Source organism: Cervus canadensis, chromosome 12 (genome assembly GCF_019320065.1).
Source record: "Cervus canadensis isolate Bull #8, Minnesota chromosome 12, ASM1932006v1, whole genome shotgun sequence".
Classification (NCBI taxonomy): Eukaryota; Metazoa; Chordata; class Mammalia; order Artiodactyla; family Cervidae; genus Cervus; species Cervus canadensis.
Window position 1 is genome coordinate 17,637,617 of NC_057397.1, and position 22,479 is coordinate 17,660,095.

Sequence of the window (22,479 nt, forward strand, 5' to 3'; positions counted from 1 at the left end):
AATAAAGAGATAATTAATTTTAAAGATCTTTTAAATTCTGGATGAGTATTCATAGGTCCACTAGCCTATGTGAGGTCCACAAACAGATCTCCATTTTTAATTTTCAATGGCAGAAATGCTGGCTTAGGTGGCTCACCTCTGCAATCTTTATCCATGAACCCTCAAATTCACCTTGGAAATACCTAGAAATCTTTCCAGGGCTTATTCCTACAGATGGTAAGAAAGTCAAGACCTACTCTGAAAAGTAATAATGGGACCAACAACAGCAGTAATAATAGTGAATTGCAGCCCATGTTTATTCACTTTATGCCAACTGATCACCTTGCTGAATGATTTCAGGTAGTGCCTTACCTAACCCTCAAAATAATCATATGAGTTCAGAGAGTTTAGGTGGCACAGCTAGGGGGTGGGGGATGGGGGTCAGGGACTCAAATCCAGCTCAGCCTGCACTTATGTCTGTGCTATGCTGCCTCCCCATGGGGAGAAGTGGTTCTAGGGCAACAACAAATATTTTAGGCAGAGAGTCATCCGCCTCTCCTTTAGCCTTTTAAGCTACAAATCCTGTAGGAATAGCCTAGCTGATAGACCTTTGCGAAAGAGGAAATGACTTCATCTGACAGTTAACTGGATTTTCCTAGTGCTTATGCCACTCATGGGAAGTCAGATGAAACGACTTAGGAAAGAGCATCCCCATCAGGTGACTGAAGTGCTGGGGATGACGTTCATCTAGGGCCGCATGCGTGATCCTCTTGTGCCCTGGTGTGTGCAACATGCTGTTGAGGAGATCTAGCCTATTCCCGGAGAATGACTTCACCTAGAGAATCCGCGCCTCACTCGGCAGCGGTAGCAGTGCTCTTAACTCTGGGGCCAGCCTGCACTTCTGCCTGGTTAAGTGGCACTGAGCATTTACCTTATTAGACCTTTGGTGGATCCAGCAAATTCATGGAAAGCCATTACAGGAAAAGAACTGGCTCTGGGCTTGCCTCCGCGTAATTCTACTCTGTCTTCTATTTCAAGGTGACGAGCACATCTCAGTTATCGAATTTCAGGGAGAGAGGGCTTTAGGGAGGTAGCCTTGTGTGGCAGTGACAGCCATGGAAGCCGTTTCTGAGGTCAGTGAAGGGGGATTCACATCTCAGCTTTGGAAATTAATACCTAAATGACTAGTTACTTAAAACTCTGTGTTCTTAAGTTTCCTTTGGTATCTAGTATATAGGGTTGTTGAAAGGACCAGTTGACATTATGGATGTGAAAAGGCTTAACTCATGTGGAAGAAGCAGTTCATTCATTGACCCAACCTCCATTCATGGTCCTTTTTCCTTTGGTCTCCTTCCAGCTAAGGATGGTCATATGAGACTCTTTTGTCCAATGGAACTAAAGTAGACTACTTTTGGATGGGCTTCTAAAAACACGTGTACTGATAGAATATTTCTTTGGCCTATTTAGTCTCTCTCCCACACACACTGCTTTTTTAATTTACTGAAACACATGTATGAGGTCTGCGGTACAGCTGCCCTCTTATAACCATGAAAATACATGAAAGCAATTAGGGCAGTCTTTGGTTAGAACTACAAAGTGTCAGTACTTTCATCATCGTTAACTTTATCATTATTATGAGCATAAGGATAAGATCTATTGACTAATAATCATGGAGCAAAGCAAAAAAACTTCCCAAGTCCACAGTAGCATTGATGAGCCCACTTACCCACCTAATCCACCTAACTTTGAACTTGTTGAAATATTAAAGGTACGGCCTTTTATTTCTCTAAGTTGCTTTAGGCATTGCATTTCTCTCAGGTCGATGAAATCCTAAGTGATAAAACACAGAATTTTTTGGTTCTTGATTGTTTCATTATTTTAGTCTAAAAGAGTGACTAATGCTGGAACTCTCGGCACAACATCTCAACCAAATGGTCATTCACCTTTGCTTGAGTACTTCCAGTGAGTAGAAGTTTACCACTCCTCAAGGCAGGTTAGTCTATCTTTGGGCAGATCTAACACCTCGAACACTTCAGGAGAGCTTTCTCATGAAAATATTTGTTAAAATATCAACTACCTTAACACTGAGAAGTAATATTCATGATGAAAAAAATCTGTGTCCTGGTGTCTGATTTATCCAAACTGGCATAACTACTTAGCACCGAGTCGGTATGTAATTAAAAGGAACTCTATACTTCCCTGGTAGTTCAGACAGTAAAAGCGTCTGCCTACAATGTGGGAGACCCAGGTTCGATCCCTAGTTCAGGAAGATCCCCTGGAGAAGGAAATGGCAACCCACTCCAGTACTCTTGCCTGGAGAATCCCATGGATGGAGGAACCTGCTAGGCTACAGTCCATGGGGTCGTGAAGAGTCAGACATGGCTGATCAACTTCACTTTCTTTTCTTTCTTTCTTTCCATACATCTCAAAATTGGAATCTAAAATTTGTAGAAATTCTTCCTTGGTCGTAGACTGGTAATTATATTCATGATTGCCTGGCATCCTTTGGAGAAAATTGGTGTTCATGAATATGTATTGAATAAGTGAGCTCTTATGTACATATGGTTTTGGTGACCCCCTTAATTGATGGATACCAAGCCTTGAGGTACAAGAGGATTTAGCTCATTCTCCTAGTGTGTGTTGAACCAGGAGATTGCGGGTAGGAAAGCATGCTGGGGAGATAGCAGAAACGGAAGTTATCACATCCACTCACCAAGGCTTGTCTAACTCGTGTGTTGTTTTTCAGAGATGATTGTGTCAATTCCCTGCTGTTTCTGGGCTTGTGTAAAGTCACACCTTTACCCTCAAAGTCCCCTCCAGTGAATGAGGAAGGAATGGTCAGATAGAAAGGAGTGAGAAAGATTTCAACAGTTCCTTGAGGAAATAAAGCAAAAATGTATAGAGGCCCAACTAATCTGATTTTCTCTCTTACAAAGTATTCCTTTCCCTATTTGGTATTCATTGGAAGGACTGATGCTGAAGCTGAAACTCCAGTACTTTGGCCACCTCATGCGAAGAGTTGACTCATTGAAAAAGACCCTGATGCTGGGAGGGATTGGGGACAGGAGGAGAAGGGGACGACAGAGGATGAGATGGCTGGATGGCATCACCGACTCGATGGACGTGAGTTTGAGTAAACTCTGGGAGTTGGTGATGGACAGGGAGGCCTGGCATGCTGCGATTCATGGGGTCGCAAAGAGTCGGACATGACTGAGCAACTGAACTGAACTGAACTGACCCCTATTTGACCCAAATCTCTGCCCTAACATCCTAAAAGCAATGGGATTTTCTTTTAGGTGAACTCATGAATGAGATGAAGTTTATTGTTAACTATCAGGAAATTCTAGCAAAAGATGCCCTGGGCCTGCTTTAATAATACTTTGTTCTTCACAGAAATCATTCCAACTGGAATTGGGGGAGCTCTTCACTGAAGTGTGAGAGCCTGCAGGCAAAGACAGAAGGCATGTACCTATTTATTAGGAGATGCTTAAGCATCTCTTTCTATCTCCACCACACCCCACATGCAAACATTAAGCTGTACAAAGATGATATGTTAGGACTGATAAGGGACCCTTTTCTAACACAGCGTTCCTTTTGTACCAAATCCCAGGGAAATCAGGGTTGATGAGAGAACCAATCTATACAGTGAGATCAGAGGGATTTGGGAAGGGCAACTTCATAGGGGTGAAAAGGCAGAAAGTATCCCTGGAGGATCCAAGACCAGGCCTGTGTATGGCAGGAGGCACTTTTAATGGGGAGTTTGCTGATCAGAGTTCCATTCTGTAATGGAGGGTGGGGAAAAGCAAATGAAGAGACTGCCTCTTCTCTGATTCTCAAGTCTCATGTCCTCTAATCCACTGGAAACATCTTTGCCTCGGTCATCTACAGAGACCTAGACTCTCAGCCCTAGAGAGATAAAGGGAGCTCAGATTCAAAGCATTCAAGGCAAGGAGGCCTGGGAAGGATTGTGTTTCTTTCCATCCCCAATTCCGCAAGGTCAGGTTAGAGGGCAGGCAGAGGGCAACTGAAGCGGCTCTTTCTCTCTGATTGCCTCAGGCTGACTGTCCTGGTTTCTCCAGAGGCAGTGGCCAAGGCTCACCAGAGCCAGCCCTCCCAAACGCTGAGGAGGTCGTACCGCCCTCCTCTTCTTGTGGTCTGTGGCAAATACTGCTTTCATCTGCAAAGCTCTTCAAAACCCAGATTTCCAAATCTTCCATGGTAGTGACTTCATTCAATATATTCTTCCAATAATGCCATGGAATTTTGAAAAAGATGGATTGAAATTGTTTGGTTTAAGTTAAAAAAAAAAAAAAGCAAAAGTAATGAATTTTGTTCAGAACACCAAAGTTTTAGTCCTGTCTCTGCCACGAACTAGCTGTTTGACCTTGTAACAAATCCTGTAATCTTCAGACATCTCTGCTTCTTAAGGATTGGGAATGAGTGATTTCTAAGCTCCTTTTCTCCTTGATTTTCTCTGATTCCATCTTCCAATTTTAGAGAAGAAGAAACAGGCTTAAAGTACTGAGGGGTTTTTACCCTCAGCCCTAGAAAGATAAACCATTTCCCACTTAATCATTTAGCTGAAGCATATCCAGGAGGTCTTTGTTTTCATATAAGTTAGCAAAATTACTCCATAGTACCAGTCATGGAGTGTTTTACCTCCAATGTTGAAAAATAAAATCATAGTATGCACCAGCTTCATAGGCCTTGGGTGGTTTTAAACTAAAGATCTCCATTTTTTTCCCTCAGTTCCCTTTCCTCTTTGCTGTTTGAGTCAATTGGGGGGACAAAACCATTTGCTCTAAAATTAGCTGGTAGAGTTCTTTCATCTTGGACTCTTTTGAAATGAGAATTGAAACCCAAGCCTCAAGTAACTGAAAATCTAGTTTTTCTTCCACAAACTCGTGGAATGTCTGGACTTCTGCCCTGACCAGACCAACATAAGGGTTTCTCAAGTGGGATGCCATTTTTATCTCAAACCAGCTCTTTGGAGGGAGGTTCCTGAAAAAGCACTGGTCCAGGTTCTGTACCTCAAACCATGTCTTATTTCTCTCTGGGGCTTCATGGATCAACTGCTCAGACCCAGGACATCCAGCGAGCCCTCCATTGCCTTGGACGAGCTACCATCTCTGAGCTGGACAAACACGAAATATAAAACTGACAGAGCTGTGCATTCCTCGGCCAGCACATGTGGGACTCTAATGTGCACTTTCAAATCTAAATGCTGAGCCAGTCTGTTCTCTGGCCACCGCAGAAGAGCCAACAATCAAGACAGTGGAAAGGAAGCCAGCTCGTGGGATCCGCTACACATCCACCCGAGGGCTGCGGTTACTTGAGCACCATGGAGTAAGCAAAGCTCATGACATGTAGGTGTGGCACAGCATGGTTTAGGGGCCCCCTGGTCCAGTTCAGAGTCAACTACTTTGGAATCATCAGGCAAGTGTAGAATTGTCCTCTGGGGAGGCATTCCCCATTAAGTTATCCTGTCATAAATTCTATAGCACTGGCTGCCAGGCTGCTGGCCATGAAAAGCCCAGCTGTCCACATCAACAAGTCCTCAGGAACACTCTGAGCCTTAGCATCACTCATGAGTGAATATAAGCAAAGTATTTCATTTCTAATCACTAGAATCAGAAAAACAAGAGTTCAGATATCAAATACTGACCAGTGATCTTGGATAAGTTACATTGAGTAGATTATCAAACAAACAGTCTTATGCATATACACACATTGCATTTAACAGTATCTGGCACATAATAGAGCTCGCTAATTATAAACATTGGTAATCATAATAAAAATGTTATTAGGATCTATTACCCACGGAAATCATGAGCTTTGGGGTTAGATGAAAGGTTGAATTCTGCGTGTACTATTTCCTCTCCTTGTGACTTCTGGGCAGATGTTTTGTTTGCTTGCTTGCTATGAAAGTGTCAATTGCTCAGTCATGTCAGCCTCTTTGCGATCCCATGGACTGTAGTCCGCCAGCTCCTCTTTCCATGGAATTCTCCAAGGCAAGAATAATGGAGTGGGTTGCCATTCCCTTCTCCAGGGGAATCTTCCTAACTCAGGGATTGAACCTGGGTCTCCTGCATTGCAGGCAGATTCTTTACTGTTTGAGAAACCAGGGAAGCCTTGCTTGCTATGATGTGGCTTCATAATGTCTTAGAAGGAGGGTTGTTTTGAAGATTAGAAATATTTCATGGAAAGCATTGAGCATGTTGCCTGGCATGTAGTTTATGCTTCATGCATGGTTCTTGGTTACATAAAGAAGTTGCCCCAGATGACCTCTGAGCTCTATTCTTTCATGAGCATATGACACTAATGTTTGTAATCTGAGAGTGCCCCAAAAATCACTAAATGTGGAAGATACTTGTCATCAGGCATTATTGCAAGGGCCAGTTCATATGGTGGGTCTCACACCTGGCCCACACATGTTCTTTTCCTTGTTTTCTCCCCCAGCTCCCTGTGAATACCCTTGCCACCTCACCTGACCTCTGTAGGATGATGTTCATGGGCTTTTACATAAGTTCACTAATGTAACACTTTATGAACTGATCAGAACAGAACTGCTCAGACTTTGAGCACCAAGCCCATTTGTGTTTCTATGGATACAGGCAGTCTCACCATTTCCCCCACCCCCCAGGAACCGGATAAGCTTCCAGGGCCCATGAAGGGAGACCCCTCTCCGCTTGTGTTGAGACGCTGGGTGTATAGTGCAGGACTCATCATTAATATTCAGACCCCACCCAAACTTGACATTCTGTGGGGTGTTTTAAGTTATGGGGCAGGAGGGGAGCAAGCTGAACACATTTATATTATGTAAGTTTTTTTTTTTTTTTTTCCAAAGGATTAGCTGTACTGGGGACGCACAGCTGTTCTTTCCACAAGTCACTTCAGAGCAAGCTGCAGACAATGGTAAGGACAGAAAGCTAAAGACCAAATTCCGCATTCCTCTCTTCCTGGCTGGAAATCCCTCTGAAAATTCCTACATTGTGCAGAAAATGTGTTCAGCTGAAGAGAGGGAACCTCCGTCGGGTCTAATGGAGAGTCATCCTTCTTTAGTCTCTAATTGAGCCCTCCTCTCTGCTGGTCCACATCTTCTCTTTCACTCCCCTTGTGAGGACATATGTTTTCTTCTTTTTAACTTTTTCTTTCCCAAAAATAGATTTGCCATGATGCTACAATTTTAAGTTTTAGGGCCTGTTACATACACAGGCCACTTCCAGAGCCCTATGATTAATATTGCATTGTAGTTTTATACTCATTTTCTTAAGTTTTAGATCTCATAAAACCTGGCTCTCCTCTTGCTAACATATTTCTATTTCCTCTTGGGGAGTCACAGTACTCCTATTCCCTAAGTCCCTGTGGCTTGGAGGATTGATGAATCCTGATGCCAGTGTGCTAGAAGCAGGATCTGGTCTAGCCAATCATTTATTTCATCTTTTGATCACAGAGATTGTTTCCAGAATAGGCAAATGGTACATCAGTCCAGTGGTACTCAAACACTGGAACAAATGGGGAGAAAAAGACATCTTTTTTTCCCATTGAGTTTATTTAAAAGGAAGAAAATAGCTCTGTAACTTCTGAGGACATTCTCACCGTCACAAGAGAAAAACTCACCTATCAGGAGTCAAGAACTGCAAGTGCAGTCTTCATTCACTAAGCAATTGGTCTGTGCTAATATTTGCCGAGCATGTCCTAGACAGTGGAGTTCCATGGGTGAACACAAAATGGATAACATTCCTGTCCTCATAAGCTGATATCCTAATTGTGTGAGGTTACATAAAAATATATATGCAGCTGGGCTTCCCAGGTGGCAGTAGTGATACAGAACCCACCTGCCAATGCAGGAAGATCCCCTGGAGGGGGAAATGGCAACCCGCTCCAGGATTCTTGCCTGGAGAATCTCATGGACAGAGGACTGGGTGGGCTACAGTCCATAGGCTCGCAAAGAGTCGGACATGACTAAAGCAACTTAACATGCACGCATGTGTATATGCAGGTGATGATCAGTGCTATGATGAAAGATAAAATAAGGAAATCGAGAATAATGGAAGATTTTTTTTTAAATTTTTATTTCTTCAGTGCTTAGGGGCGGTATGTGATGGCATGACAGTTGAGTAAGATCTAAACAAAGCGTGAGTGTGAACCATTTGGATGTGTAGGAGAAGTGTGATTTAGCATGGAGAATACAAGCCCCAAAGTCCTGATGCAAGAGGATGAGCGGGGTGTGTTCAGTGAGGGAGGTCACAGTGGGTGGTGCAAAGGGGGAAGGAAGAAAAGGAGAAGGGAGAGAGTTTTGAGAAAAGGGGTGCTGTATTTATATTTATGTTTTCAAGGACTGACTTGGCTGCAATATAAAAAAAAAAAGATCACCGTCAAGTCAGAGTGGAAGCCTAGAGCCCCACAGGAAGATGACTGCAGTGGTCAAGGAGAGAGGATGGGGAGTATGGCAAGGACTGAGACAGTGTGGGTGGTGAGACGTTAGAGAAAAGAAGATTTTCCATTGAATGTGTGAAAATGTTGTAAGACACAGGAGTTAAGGATAATGTCCTACTAGGGGCAGGGGCTTGGTGTTAAATGGAGTCACCATTAACTAAGATGGGATGCACCGAGGAAGGAGCAGGTTTGGATTGGCTTTTATAAACACTAGCATCTTCCTCCTCCTTTTCTTTTTCTTATTAATTTTACTTGATGTCTCTTTAGTATTTGGAACTAGTGACCATGTCTTCTTAATTATCTCTTTTACATTCTGCATTGAACAAGTTCTGTGTTTTTGTGTTTTTTTTCATCTTTTTTTTTCCCCTGCTTCTGCTAAATTTGGGTAAATCTGCCTATTGTTCATTTTTTTTAACATTAAATTTCCCTCTTTATAAGAACTGCTCTTATTAAGTCAAAAAGAATTCTATCCCTATCTTCAAAGGGCAAAGGCCTAAGATTCTATGTGCGGTTGTATCTGTGAGCTAAGTATTTGGAAAAGTCTTGCAAACAATCGTGTGTGTGTGTGTGTGTATGTATGTTCAGAGCTAATGGTGCTTCAAACATTGTTTAAAACAGATAAAATCAGGTGAACTTTAAGTTTCTTTGTGATCCTAAGATTTCATTACCTAATGAACCTGAATTCCATTTTATCTCCCAACTCAATAATGAATACCTGGGGGCAAACCCATTTTGCTGAACACTGTTTATCTCCATTGGCACAGGGTCAGGATATGGCACTATTTTGAATGGATATTAAAAGGCTGGAAGACAATGCCTGTGACAGAAGAATTACAATGGCCTTTTGCAGATGCCAAATGTCACTGTGTCCTCTAGGCTCTGCCTAACATCTGTGGGAGAAAGTGAGCATGTCATTTGAGGGAGTGGAGCCAGATCAAGGCCACTGCTCTGTCAAGTGGCATGCCTGATGAACAACCTTGCCTTGTGGTCTCAGGAAGTCAAGATGCCATGTATTCTCTAACCTCTACATACAGTGGCAAACAGACAACAATAGTCAGGCCAACAAACTTTCCTGAGTTAAGAAGGAAATCAAAGAGTCAGCAAAATAGTCAAGAGAACATGGATTCTGAAGCCAATTAGGCCAGGTTTTATGTCAGCTGTATTATCATTATCTGCTTCCTGAAGTTGCTCTCATTTGGTTTCTTTATCTATAAGAACAGGTGTTCATTCACCTATTCAACAGTATTTATTTAGTGCCCACTGTGTATCAGAAACTAGGTTCTGGGCTTTCAATGATGAGTAAGGTAAGAGGCATACTCGATGTTCCCAGAGTATGTTTCCTATGTGTCACAATCCTTGAGAGCACTCACCACCTGGAGTACAGGTACCTCTATACAGGAAGGTATTCCATGCTTTATCAAATCTCCCTAATGAAGCGATCTTATTCATCTTGATGCTCCCAGCTCCCACTGTGGTACTCTTGGTTGCTGTTCACTTCTGGAATTGTTGTCCTCTCATCTGATACATTTTCTACTATTTTTGTAATTGACTCACTGTTTCTCTAAATAAATCTCACGCCTCCCCTCTTGAATTCTGTTCACATAATGTAGCAAGTTGCATTGTGTACTTCTCCCACCCCACGCCCAAAATATGTTCAAATCCTAACCTCTGATATCTATGAATGTGACTTTTTTTGAAAATAGGATCTTTAGAAATGCAAATAAGGTAAGATCACAGGGATTAGGGTGGCCCTTAATCCAATGATTGGTACTCTTGTAAAGGATATGTGAACAGAGACACACAAGGAAATACTATGTGATGATGGAAGAAGATACGGCAGTGATGGGTCTGCAAGCCAGGAATCATCAAAGATTGTCAGCAACCACCAGAAGTTAGAAAGAGTCAAGGAAGGATTTTACCCGAAAGTGAAAGTGAAAGTCACTCAGTCGTGTCTGACTCTTTGCGATCCCATGGACTATACAGTCCAAGGAATTCTCCAGGCCAGAATATTGGAGCGGGTAGCCTTTCCCTTCTCCAGGAGATCTTCCCAACCCAGGGATTGAACCCAGGTCTCCCATACTGCAGGTAGATTTTTTTACCAGCTGAGTCACAAGGGAAGCTCTTTCCCCTAAAATCTTGAGCAAATATGGTTTGGACAATACCTTGAGTTTGAATTTAGAGTCTCCTGAAATGTGGGCATATAAATTGCTCTTTTTTTAAGTATTTATTTATTTATTTGGCTGGGTCAGATCTTAGCTGCAGCACGAAGGATTTTCACTGTGTCATGTGGGACCTCTCATTGGGACCCACAGACTCCCTATGGTGGCACGTGGGCTTTAGAGTGTGTGGGCTCAGTAGTGTGGTGCGAGAGCTTAGTCGCTACACAGCATGTAGGATCTTAGTTTCCCAACCAAGGGGTCAAACCCATATCCTCTGGATAGCAAGGCAGATTCTTAATCACCGGACCACCAGGGAAGTCCCGATTACTATTGTTTTAAGCCACTGCTTTTGTGGTAGTTTTTTTGTTTGTTTTATAAAGGCAGCCTTAGGAAACTAATACATAGACTTTCATTTGAACTCTCCTACCTTCACCTGCTGAAAGTCTATTTCTTCTTCAAGGATCAGCTCAAATATTACCCCAAGAGTTCAATTTGTACTAACACACCTACTGAAGAACCAAGTACCACTTAGAACATATATGTCTTGTATTTTATATAGTTTCTTGCACAATAATATAAAAATAAAAACTAACACTTATGTCACACTTTAAAAATTGTCTGTTATGATGCACTAACCTTTTTAGTTGGAAACGTTATTATCTCTATTCTACAAATGAAAAAACTGATCCGAGAAGTTAAACAACCCACCTAAAGAGCCACAGCCAATTTCTGCCCACAGGCGGATCACAGGCAGAGGAAGCTCCCACACCTGCTGCGCATTTGGGTCTGGTAGTCTTCAGACTGCCTACATCAGTCTTCCTTATCAGGAAGACCTAATCTTCGAGAACCTCTTCTCAGCTAATAGTGGGCATAGTGTAAACAGTCAAAATGGATTTTAAATTTTTTTAAAAACATTATTAACTTATCCATTTAAATTATTTTTAAATGAATTTTAATGGATTCCCAAGTTCTGAAACACGCGTGGAAGTTCAGACTCATGAAAAAGCACCGTGTCTGGTGGATAATATACACTATTAAATTGGAAAAATGCCTATTGAGTGGATGTGCTGAACCTATTGTTCCCTCTGCCCCACTTCTCCAGTTCTGCTCTTCCCAAAACTTCTGCCCAGGCTAGCACAGGATGCTCCTTTCAGGAGGAAACCTGAGCACAGCTCCATGTAAGCAGAGGAAAGGAGGAATAGAAGGACTTTGCCGTTGTGTCCCTACCAAGAGACATGCATAACACCTCCCTGGCTCCTTTCAAGTCCAGAAAGCTTCACCAGCATAGATCACAGGAGATGAGAAAGAGCTCATGGCTGAGGAGTAAACTTCCTCCTCAGAGAGCTCCCCCGTCATCTTCAGGAGATCACCAAGTCAGTGAGGGGGAAGTGGGACTTCCACATTCCAGGGTGAAGAGGATGCTGAAGTTCTAGAATTATTCACTAGCTCTCCTGTTTCCTCTCCCTGTTATGGAACAGATGGAAAAGGATTAGGGCCCAAACAGCTCTGTGTGTTGCCATAAGTTACACAAGACACCTGCTATTAGCAATCTCTTGGATGAATCAATGCCTTCTCCCCAGTCAGAAGCACTGAAGACTGAACTTAATCTCTCTCCTTCTCGCTCTCATTTTTCAAGCGTCGTAACTGTGGACTAGCTGAGGTTTTAAGAAGATGTGCTCTTTCTGACTCCCACCTTTTGGATCATGAAATGCTCTGAGTCCATGCCTTTGCCCCCAGAGGCCCCTGAACAAAAGCAAACGGCAACACCCTGCAAGAACAGTATGTTTGCTCCCTCTTCTAGGGTCAAGCCAATCTATATCTTTTGCTTTGTGCTTCGTGTGCATCTTTACAAACTGCTGAAAGCCAAGCTTGGAGCTGTGCCCAGCACATGCTGATATCAATCTACACACTTGTGGTATGCCCTTCCTGGGCTGTGCTGTAAGAGCATTAGCATGAACAGAGTGTTTGGACAACTGCCTGGGAAGACGTGAGCTTCACCCTTGTTTCGCCACATCAGATCTTGATTTGTCCTGCTGCATCCTAACAACAGTCAGAAGGCAGGTGATTTTTCCCTAGAGAAAAGTGTCTCCCTGTCAGGTAGGGCTATGAAATAAGGAAGTTGATTTTGGATGCTGGTCTTGGTCAAAGCCTTGAAGGACCATATTTGGCACATGATTTTGCCTGGGGACCATCTGTTTATCCTTAAAAGCATCATTCACTTTCATCATCCTCCAAGAAGTCGCTCTTCCCCCTTGGTTGGCAGATAGCATTGAAAGCTCCCACTTTATGCTTCTCTCAGTTCCACTAATTTACAATAACATGCTTCCTTCTGTCTCCACTGTAAGATGATTATCACCAATGATGTTGGTTCCCTACCCAAGTCCTTTAGGATCCCTTTAACCTGTTGGTTGGGTGTACCCACCCCCACCCCCCAGGTGCTGTGGGCATTTCAGATCCCAGCTTTCACTTACAACTTTCTTCAGAGGCTTCCCCTTGGACTCCTGAAGCCTCTTATCCTTGGACAACCTAAGATTATGATGTACAATATTTCCCCCACTTCCCTAGTGGCTCAGCAGTAAAGAATCTGCCTACCAATGCAGGGGATGCAAGTTCAATCCCTGCTTCAGGAAGATTCCCTGGGAAAGGAAATGGCAACCCACTCCAGTATTCTTGCCTGGGAAATCCCATGGATATAGGAGCCTGGTGCGCTCCAGTCCATGGTATTGCAAAGAGTCAGACATGACTTAACCAATAAATAGCAACAACAACATGAGCTCCCCCCCCCCACCACTTCCCTCAAGTCCTGATTTGAAAACAGAGCCCAGGACAGATTCTGTGGTGCAATCTATGCTCTTGGCATCCACAAGGGTTAGGCTAAGGTTAGATCTCATCTGAAACTAACTTCTCTATTACTCCTCTTCCTTCTCTATCTTGCTTTTCTCATTCTCTTGCCTGAGAGCACTCCATCACTCAATCACTTCTAAATGAATCCTTTCCTTCAACTCTGATTCTAGGGAATTTTTTTTTTTTTTTTTTTACCTAAGCCTACAATCTCAATTAATTCTTACTACCACCCAACAAGAGGTAGGTATCAATATTCCATTTGGAAAAACTGAAGCTCAGGGAAAGTAAATAACTTTGCAAGGTATGTAACAAACACTTGTCATACACTAGGTGCCCAATAAATAGATATTAAATGAAATAATAATACCAAGTCACCATTAACTCACAAAATGACCTTGGGCCCCAGACCAGTTATTGATCTGTGGTAGGGTGGGCTAACCTGAAGCGGACCAGGACTTGACAGGTAGACAGGTCCTCTAGGATAAATACTTAAAAGGAAATTCAGAAGGCTTAGAGAAAGAAGGTATGCCAAAAATGGGTGAAATACAATGTTAGAGCCCTGGCAGAAGGTAGAAGAGATCCAGCCGTAGGCACCACAATCCTAGAATGGCATTTGAGAGTTCCTAAAGGACTCAGCAGAGCCTTGAAAAGTCTGCAGAGAAACTTCCTAGAAACCTAAGACAGAGCATCAGACTCAGAGGAATGAAGGAGAGACAGTGTCTTCCGCAATGGCAGGGAACAAAGCTTAGTTATCACTGTAGCAGTGATGCCTAGTAAAGCATCTGGCATATCAGTGGCAACAAATATTTATGGAATAAACAGTTGAATGAGAGAAGGCTGCACTATAACTTGAGTGTGAGGCATGGTCATGGACTTGGGGTAAGAGTCTAGTTACTAAACCTTAATGACCTGATTACACAGAACTGTCAGCCAAGTTGACTTATTGCAGAGCTTCCCATCTCCTCTTATGCTAGGTCCTAAAGTTATCCCTAGAAAAGAATCGAAGCCAGATCATCTCACTGATGACTACTGCTGGAGGAAGTTTAATGGCTTCTGCTTGGAAGTTTGGGTTAGGAAGCCAAGTGGGGGTATTCCAATGGTAAATCAGTTTCTTTCTCCGGGACTGGCAATGGTTCACTTGTTAATCTAGGTATTTGAAGCAGATGGGTTTTCAGAATGTTACTTCGCCACCATGGACAATGAGCTTTCTTTTTTTTTTTTTTTTTTGGTAGGTCAATTGAATTTTTTTAAATCTATTTTTTTAATAGTAGGATAATTGCTTTACAGAATTTTGTTGTTTTCTGTCAAACCTCAACATGAGTCAGCCATAGGTATACATATATCCCCTCCCTTTTGAACCTCCCTCCCATCTTCCTCCCCATCCCACCCCTCTAGGTTGATACAGAGCCCCTGTTTGAGTTTCCTTAGCCATACAACAGATTCCCATTGACTATTTTACATATGGTAATGTAAGTTTCCAAGTGAGTCTCTCCATACATCTCACCCTCTCCTCACCTCTCCCCATGTCCATAAGTCTATTCTCTATGACTGTTTCTCCATTGCTGCCCTGGAAATAAACTCTTCAGTACCATTTTTCCAGATTCTGTATATATGCATTAGAATACAATATTTATCTTTCTCTTTCTGACTCACTTCACTCTGTATAATAGAGTCTAGGTTCATCCACCTCATTAGAACTGACTCAAAGGCATTCCTTCTCATGTCTGAGTAATATCCCATTGTGTATATGTACCGCAACTTCTGTATCCATTCATCTGTTGATGGATATCTAGGTTGCTTCCACGTTCTAGCCATTGTCAATAGTGCTGCAATGAACAAAGGAATACATGTGTCTTTTTCAATTTTGGTTTCCACAGGGTATATGCCTAGGAGTGGGATTGCCGGGTCATATGGTGGTTTCATTCCTAGTTTTTTAAGGAATCTCCATACTATTTCCATAGTGGCTGTATCAATTTACATTCCCACCAACAATACAAGAACGTTCCCTTTTCTTCACACCTTCTCCAGCGATCATTGTTTGTAGACCTTTTGATGATGACCATCTGACTGGTGTGAGGTGATATCTCGTTGTAATTTTGATTTAGCATTTCTCTAATGCTGAATGATGTTGAGCATCTTTTCGTGTGTTTGTTAGCCATCTGTATGTCTTCTTTGGAGAAATGTCTGTTTAGGTCATTTTCCCAGTTTTTGATTGGGTTGTTAGTTTTCCTGGCATTGAGTTGTATGAGCTGCTTGTATATTTTGGAAATTAATCCTTTGTCAGTTGTTTCCATTTGCTATTAATTTTCCCCTTTCTGAGGGTTGTCTTTTCACCTTGCTTAATGTTTCCTTTGCTGTGCAAAAGCTTTTAAGTTTAATCAGGTCCCACTTGCTTACTTTTGTTTTTATTTCCATTACTCTAGGAGGTGGGTCATAGAGGACCTTGATTTGATTTATGTCACTGAATATTCTGCCTATGTTTTCCTCTAAGAGTTTTATGGTTTCTGGTCTTACATTTAGGTCTTTAATCCATTTTGAGTTTATCTTTGTGTGTGGTGTTAGGAAGAATTTCATTCTTTTATATTTAGTTGCAGTTTTCCCAGCACCACTTATTGAAGAGGCTGTCTTTGCTGCATTGTGTATTCTTGCCGCCTTTGTCAAAAATAAGGTACCCACAGGTGCATGGGTTTCTTTCTGGTTTTTCTATCTTGCTCCACTGCTCTACATTTCTGTTTTTGTGCCAGTACTACAGTGTCTTGCTGACTGTAGCTTTGTAGTATAATCTGAAGTCAGGAGGTTTGATTCCTCCAGCTTCATTCTTCTCTGCTTTAGCTATTCAGGGTCTTCTGTGTTTTCTATGAATTGTGAAATTTTTTTTTCTAGTTCTGTGAAAAATGTCATTGGTAATTTGATAGGGACCACATTGAATCTGTATATTGTGATTGGTAGTATAGTCACTTTCACAATATTGATTCTTCCTACCCAGGAACATGGAATCTCTCTCATCTGTTTACGTAGTCTTTGGTTTCTTTCATTAGTGTCTTATAATTTTCTGTGTATAGTTCTTTTGTCCCCATAGGTAAGTTTATTCCTAGATATTAATTATTTTTGTTGCAATGGTGAATGGGATTGACTCCTTAATTTCTCTTTCTGATTTTTCATTGTTAGTATACAGAAATGCAAGTGATTTCTGTGTATTGATTTTTGTATCCTGAAACTTTGCTAAATTCACTGATTAGCTCTAGTAATTTTTTGATACTATCTTTAGGGTTTGCTATGTACAGTATCAAGCCATCTGCAAACAATGAGAGCTTTACTACTTCTTTTCCAATATGGATTCCTTTTATTTCCTTTTCTTTGATTGCTATAGCTAGGACTTCCAGAACTATGTTGAAGAATAGTGGTGAAAGTGGACACCCTTGTCTTGTTCCTGATCTCAGGGGGAATGCTTTCAGTTTTTCACCATGTAGGCTTATCATATGTGGCCTTTACTATGTTGAGGTAGGTTCCTTCTATGTCCATTTTGATCATAAATGGGTGCTGAATTTGGTCAAAGGCTTCTTCTGCGTCTATTGAGATGATGATATGGCTTTTATCTTTCAATTTGTTATTATGGTGTATTACATTGATTTGCATATATTAAAGAATACTTGCATTTCTGGAATAAACCCAACTTTATCATGGTGCATGAGCTTTTGGATGTGTTGCTGAATTCTGTTTGCTAAAATTTTGTTGAGGATTTTTGCATCTATGTTCATCAGTGATATTGGCCTGTAGTTTTCTTTTTGTGTGCCATCTTTGTCTGGTTTTGGTATTTGTGATGGTGGCCTTGTAGAATGAGTTTGGAAGTATTCCTTCCTCTTAAATTTTTTGAAGTAATTTTAGAAGGATAGGCATTAGCTCTTCTCTAAATGTTTGATAGAATTCTCCTGTGAAGCCATCTGGTCCTGGGCTTTTGTTTTTGGGGAGATTTTTTATCATAGCTTCAATTTCAGTGATTGTAATTGGGTTGTTCTTAATTCTTTTTTCTTCCTGATTCAGTCTTGGAAGATTGAACTTTTCTAAGAATCTGTCCATTTCTTCCATGTTATCCATTTTATTGCCATATAGTTGTTCATAATAGTCTCTTATAATCATTTGTATCCTGCACTGTATGTTGTAACCTCTCCTTTTTTGTTTATAATTTTGTTGATTTGATTCTTCTCTCTCTCTCTCTCTGTTTTTTTTTTTTTTTTGATGAGTTTGGCTAAAGGCTTGTCAACTTTATCTTCTTAAAGAACCAGCTTTTAGTTTTATTAATCTTTACTATTGTTTCTTTCATCTCATTTTCATTTATTTCTGCTCAAATCTTAATGATTTCTTTCCTTCTACTAATTTTGGGGGGGGTTTTGTTGTTCTTCTTCTTCTTTTTCCATAGCATTGTGTTGCTATAAACTTCCCTCTTAAAAGTGCTTTTGCTGCATCCCATAGGTTTTGAGTTGTGTTTTCATTGTCATTTGTTTCTAGAAATTTTTTTATTTCCCTTTTGATTTCTTCAGTAACATGTTGGTTATCTAGAAACATGTTGTTTAATGTCCATGTATTTTTGTTTTTTACACTTTTTTTTTTTTTGTAATTGATATCCAGTCACACAGCATTGTGGTCAGAAAAGATGATTGACGTGATTTCAATTTTCTTAAATTTACTGAGATTGATTTGTGACCCAAGATGTGGTCTATCCGGGAGAATGTTCCATGTGTATTTGAGATGAGGGCATATTCTTCTGCATTTGGATGGAATGTCCTGAAGATACCAATGAGATCCATCTCATCTAATGTATTGCTTAAGGCTTCTGTTTCCTTATTAATTTTCTGTTTTGATGATCTTTCCATTGTGTGAGTGGGGTGCTAAAGTCCCTTATTCTTATGGTGTTACTGTAAATTTCTCCTTTTACATCTGTTACTCTTTGTCTTATGTATTGAGGTGCTCCCTTGTTGGTGCATAGATATTTACAATTGTTATGTCTTCCTCTCAAACTGATCCCTTGATCTTTATGTAGTGTCCTTCCTTATCTCTTGTTATCTTTTTTATTTTAAGGTCTGTTTTGTCTGAGATGAGGATTGCTACTCCAGCTTTCTTTTGCTTCCCAGTTGCATGGGATATATTTTTCCATCCTCTTATTTTCAGTTTATCTGTGTCTTGAGGTCTGAACTAGGTTTCTTGTAGATAGCATATATATAGGTCTTATTTTTGCATCCATTCAGGCAGTCTGTGTCTTTTGGTTGGAATATTTAATCTATTTACATCTAAAGTAATTATTGATATATATGTTCCTATTGCTATTTTCTTAATCGTTTGGGGTGAATTTTGTAGATCTTTTTTATTCTCTTGTATTTCTTGACTATATATGTCCCTTTAACATTTGTTGTGAAGCTGGTTTGGTGGTACTGAATTCTCTTAACTTTTGCATGTCTGAAAAGCTTTTTATTTCTCCATCAATTTTGAATGAGATCCTTGCTGGATACTGTAATCTTGGCTGTAAACTTTTCCATTTCAGTACTTTAAATATATCTGGCCATTCACTTCTGGCCTGCAGAGTTGCTGCTGAAAGTTCAGCTGTCAAGCGTATGGGGTTTCCCTTATATGTTACTTATTGCTTTTCCTTTGCTGCTTTTAATATTCTCTCTTTGTTTTCAGTCTTCGTTAGTTTGATTAGTATGTCTTGGTGTGTTTTTCCTTGGGTTTATCCTGTATGGGACTCTTTGTGCCTCTTGGATTTAATTGACTATTTCCTTTTCCATGTTGGAGGAATGTTCAACTATAATCTCTTCAAAGATTTTCTCATACTGTTTCTTTTTCTCTTCTTCTGGGACCCCTATAATTTGAATGCTGGTGCATTTGATATGGTCCCAGATGTCTCTGAGACTATCCTCAGTTCTTTTCATTCTTTTTACTTTATTCTGCTCTTCAGAAGTTGTTTCCACCATTTTATCTTCTTGATTCATTCTTCTGCTTCAGATATTCTGCTATTGATTCCTTCTAAAGTATTTTTAATTTCAGTAATTGTGTTTTTCTCTGTATTTTTATTCTTTAATTCTTCTAGGTCTTTGTTAATTGATTCTTGCACTTTCTCCATTTTGTTTTCAAGGTTTTTGATCATCATTACTATCATTATTCTGAATTATTTTTCAGGTAGTTTGCCTGTTTCCTCTTCATTTATTTGGACTTCTGTGTTTCAAGTTTGTTCCTTCATTTGTATAGTATTTCTCTGTCTTTTCATTAACTTATTGTGTGTGTTTTCTTCTTTTAACTTACCGTGTTTGAGGTCTCCTTTTCCCAGTTTTCAAGGTTGAATTCTTTCTTCCTTTTGATTTCTGCCCTCCTAAGTTTGGTCCAGTGGTTTGTGTAAGCTTATAAGGTGAGATTTGTGTTGAGATTTTTGTGTTTATTTGTTTTTCCTCTGATGGGCAAGGCTGAGTAAGGTGTTAATCCTGATTGCTAATGATTGGATTAGTGTTGTTTTGTTTTGTTTTGTTGTTTAGATGAGGTGTCCTGCAGAGGGTACTACTGGTGGTTGGGTCTTGTATTGAATACAGTCTTGAATACAAGACTGATGCCAGGTCTTGTATTCAAGTGGTTTCCTTGCGAGAGTTCTCACTATTTGATACTCCCTGGGCCGTGATAGTTCACGACCTAGATAATCACGATGGTGTGATCACTCACCTAGAGCCAGACATCCTGGAATGTGAAGTCAGGTGGGCCTTAGAAAGCATCACTATGAACAAAGCTAGTGGAGGTGATGGAATTCCAGTTGAGCTATTTCAAATCCTGAAAGATGATGCGGTCAAAGTGCTGCACTCAATATGCCAGCAAATTTGGAAAACTCAGCAGTGGCCACAGGACTGGAAAAGGCCAGTTTTCATTCCAATCCCAAAGAAAGGCAATGCCAAAGACTGCTCGAACTGCTGCAAGCTTGCACTCATCTCACATGCTAGTAATGTAATGCTCAAAATTCTCCAAGCCAGGCTTCAGCAATATGTGAACCATGAACTTCCAGATGTTCAAGCTGGTTTTTGAAAAGGCAGAGGAACCAGAGATTAAATTGCCAACATCTGCTGGATCATCGAAAAAGCAAGAGAGTTCCAGAAAAACATATTTCTGCTTTATTGACTATGCCAAAGCCTTTGACTCTGTGGATCACAATAAACTGTGAAAAATTCTGAAAGAGATGGGAATACTAGACGACCTGACCCACCTCTTGAGAAACCTATATTCAGGTCAGAAAGCAACAGTTAGAACTGGACATGGAACAACAGACTGGTTCCAGATAGGAAAAGGAGTACATCAAGGCTGTATATTGTCACCCTGCTTATTTAACTTATATGCAGAGCACATCATGAGAAACGCTGGGCTGGAGGAAGCACAAGCTGGAATCAAGATTGCCTGGAGACATATCAATAACCTCAGATATGCAGATGACACCACCCTTATGGCAGAAAGTGAAGAGGAACTAAAAAGCCTCTTGATGAAAGTGAAAGAGGAGAGTGAAAAAGTTGGCTTAAGGCTCAACATTCAGAAAACTAAGATCATGGCATTGGGTCCCATCACTTCATGGAAAATAGATGGGGAAACAGTGGAAACAGTGGCTGACTTTATTTTTTTGGGCTCCCAAATCACTGCAGATTAGGTGACTGCAGCCATTGAAATTAAAAGACGCTTATCTTGAAGGAAAGTTATGGGACCAACCTAGATGCATATTAAAAGCAGCAGACATAACTTTTGCCAACAAAAGATCCGTCTGTATCAAGGCTATGGTTCTTTCGGTTGGTTTGTATGGATGTGAGGTTGGACGGTGAAGGAAAGCTGAGCGCCGAAAAATTGATGCTTTTATAACTATTGAGTGTTGGAGAAGGCTCTTGAGAGTCCCTCTGGACTGCAAGGAGATCCAACCAGTCCATCCTGAAGGAGATCAGTCCTGGGTGTTCATTGGAAGGAGTGATGCTGAAGCTGAAACTCCAATACTTTGGCCACCTGATGCAAAGAGTTGACTCATTGGAAAAGACCCTGATGCTGGGAGGGATTGAGGGCAGGAGGAGAAGGGGACGACAGAGGATGAGATGGCTGGATGGCATCACCAACTCAATGGGCATGAGTTTGAGTAAACTCCGGGAGTTTGTGATGGACAGGGAGGCCTGGCGTGCTGTGATTCATGGGGTCACAAAGAGTCGGACGCGACTGAGCGACTGAATTGAACTGAATGTCAGTCATGTCATTCATGGTGTCTATTTTACTCATTTGCATTGTTCTGAGTGTCAGTTGACTTGATAAAAATCTGACTTAACTGTATATCTGGGTATAATTTTAAAAGTACAACTCAGATATGCATCATATGGATTCCTGGTGACTAGTCTCTGGGGACTAGAATTTGTGATATTATCACATATAGCAGCAGTATAAGTTATCTGCTCTAGCTCTTGAAATGTAGTAGTTATTTTCTCTTAAAAATGGTATGAAAAAAAATGGTTCTGTGGCCTCCTTTTTTTTGTTGTTTTGTTAGTTAGCTAACTTTCTCTAGTTTAAAGTTTTTATTTTTGTGATTCTCAGTGGAGGGCAGTTTTGCCTCCCTCAAGAGACACTGGACGGTTATTGGAGATGTTTTAAGTCATCAAACTGAGTAGATGTTACTGGCTTCTGGTGGGTAGAGATCAGAGATACCGCCAAGCGTCTTAGTGCACATGGCAGCCCCTCCCACTAAGAATTATCTGGCCTAAAATGTCTATAATGTTGCGAATGAGGAACCCTGGACTAGATGATCGTTAGAATCTTGCCCTCCTCTGAAAGTTCTTAAGAATTTTTTTCAGGTTGCTGTAACAAAGAATGAACACTCAGAACATACAGGACAATGTGGTCCCAGGACCTGCTCTGACAACATGTTTAATGAAAGACTAGTGGGGCAGAGTTTTAAGTTTCTATTTATATTTCCCATAGTATTGAATCCAGACTTTGATTACTTGATAAATGTTCTGTGAACTTAATATATGACCTTTCAGATTTCCTTCTCCCTCTCCAGTTTTTTATT

At 40.9% G+C, this 22,479-nt stretch overlaps 1 long non-coding RNA gene across 1 annotated transcript in view; it reads left to right on the forward strand.

Moving 5' to 3' along the window:
• The first annotated feature begins 5,260 nt into the window (after positions 1–5,260).
• The window catches only part of LOC122451017, a 304,542-nt gene continuing 287,323 nt past the window's right edge, over positions 5,261–22,479 (forward strand). The window contains exons 1-2 of the long non-coding RNA XR_006272289.1: positions 5,261–5,345; positions 6,827–6,894. This is a non-coding gene — a long non-coding RNA (uncharacterized LOC122451017). The remainder of the gene's footprint in view (positions 5,346–6,826; positions 6,895–22,479) is intronic.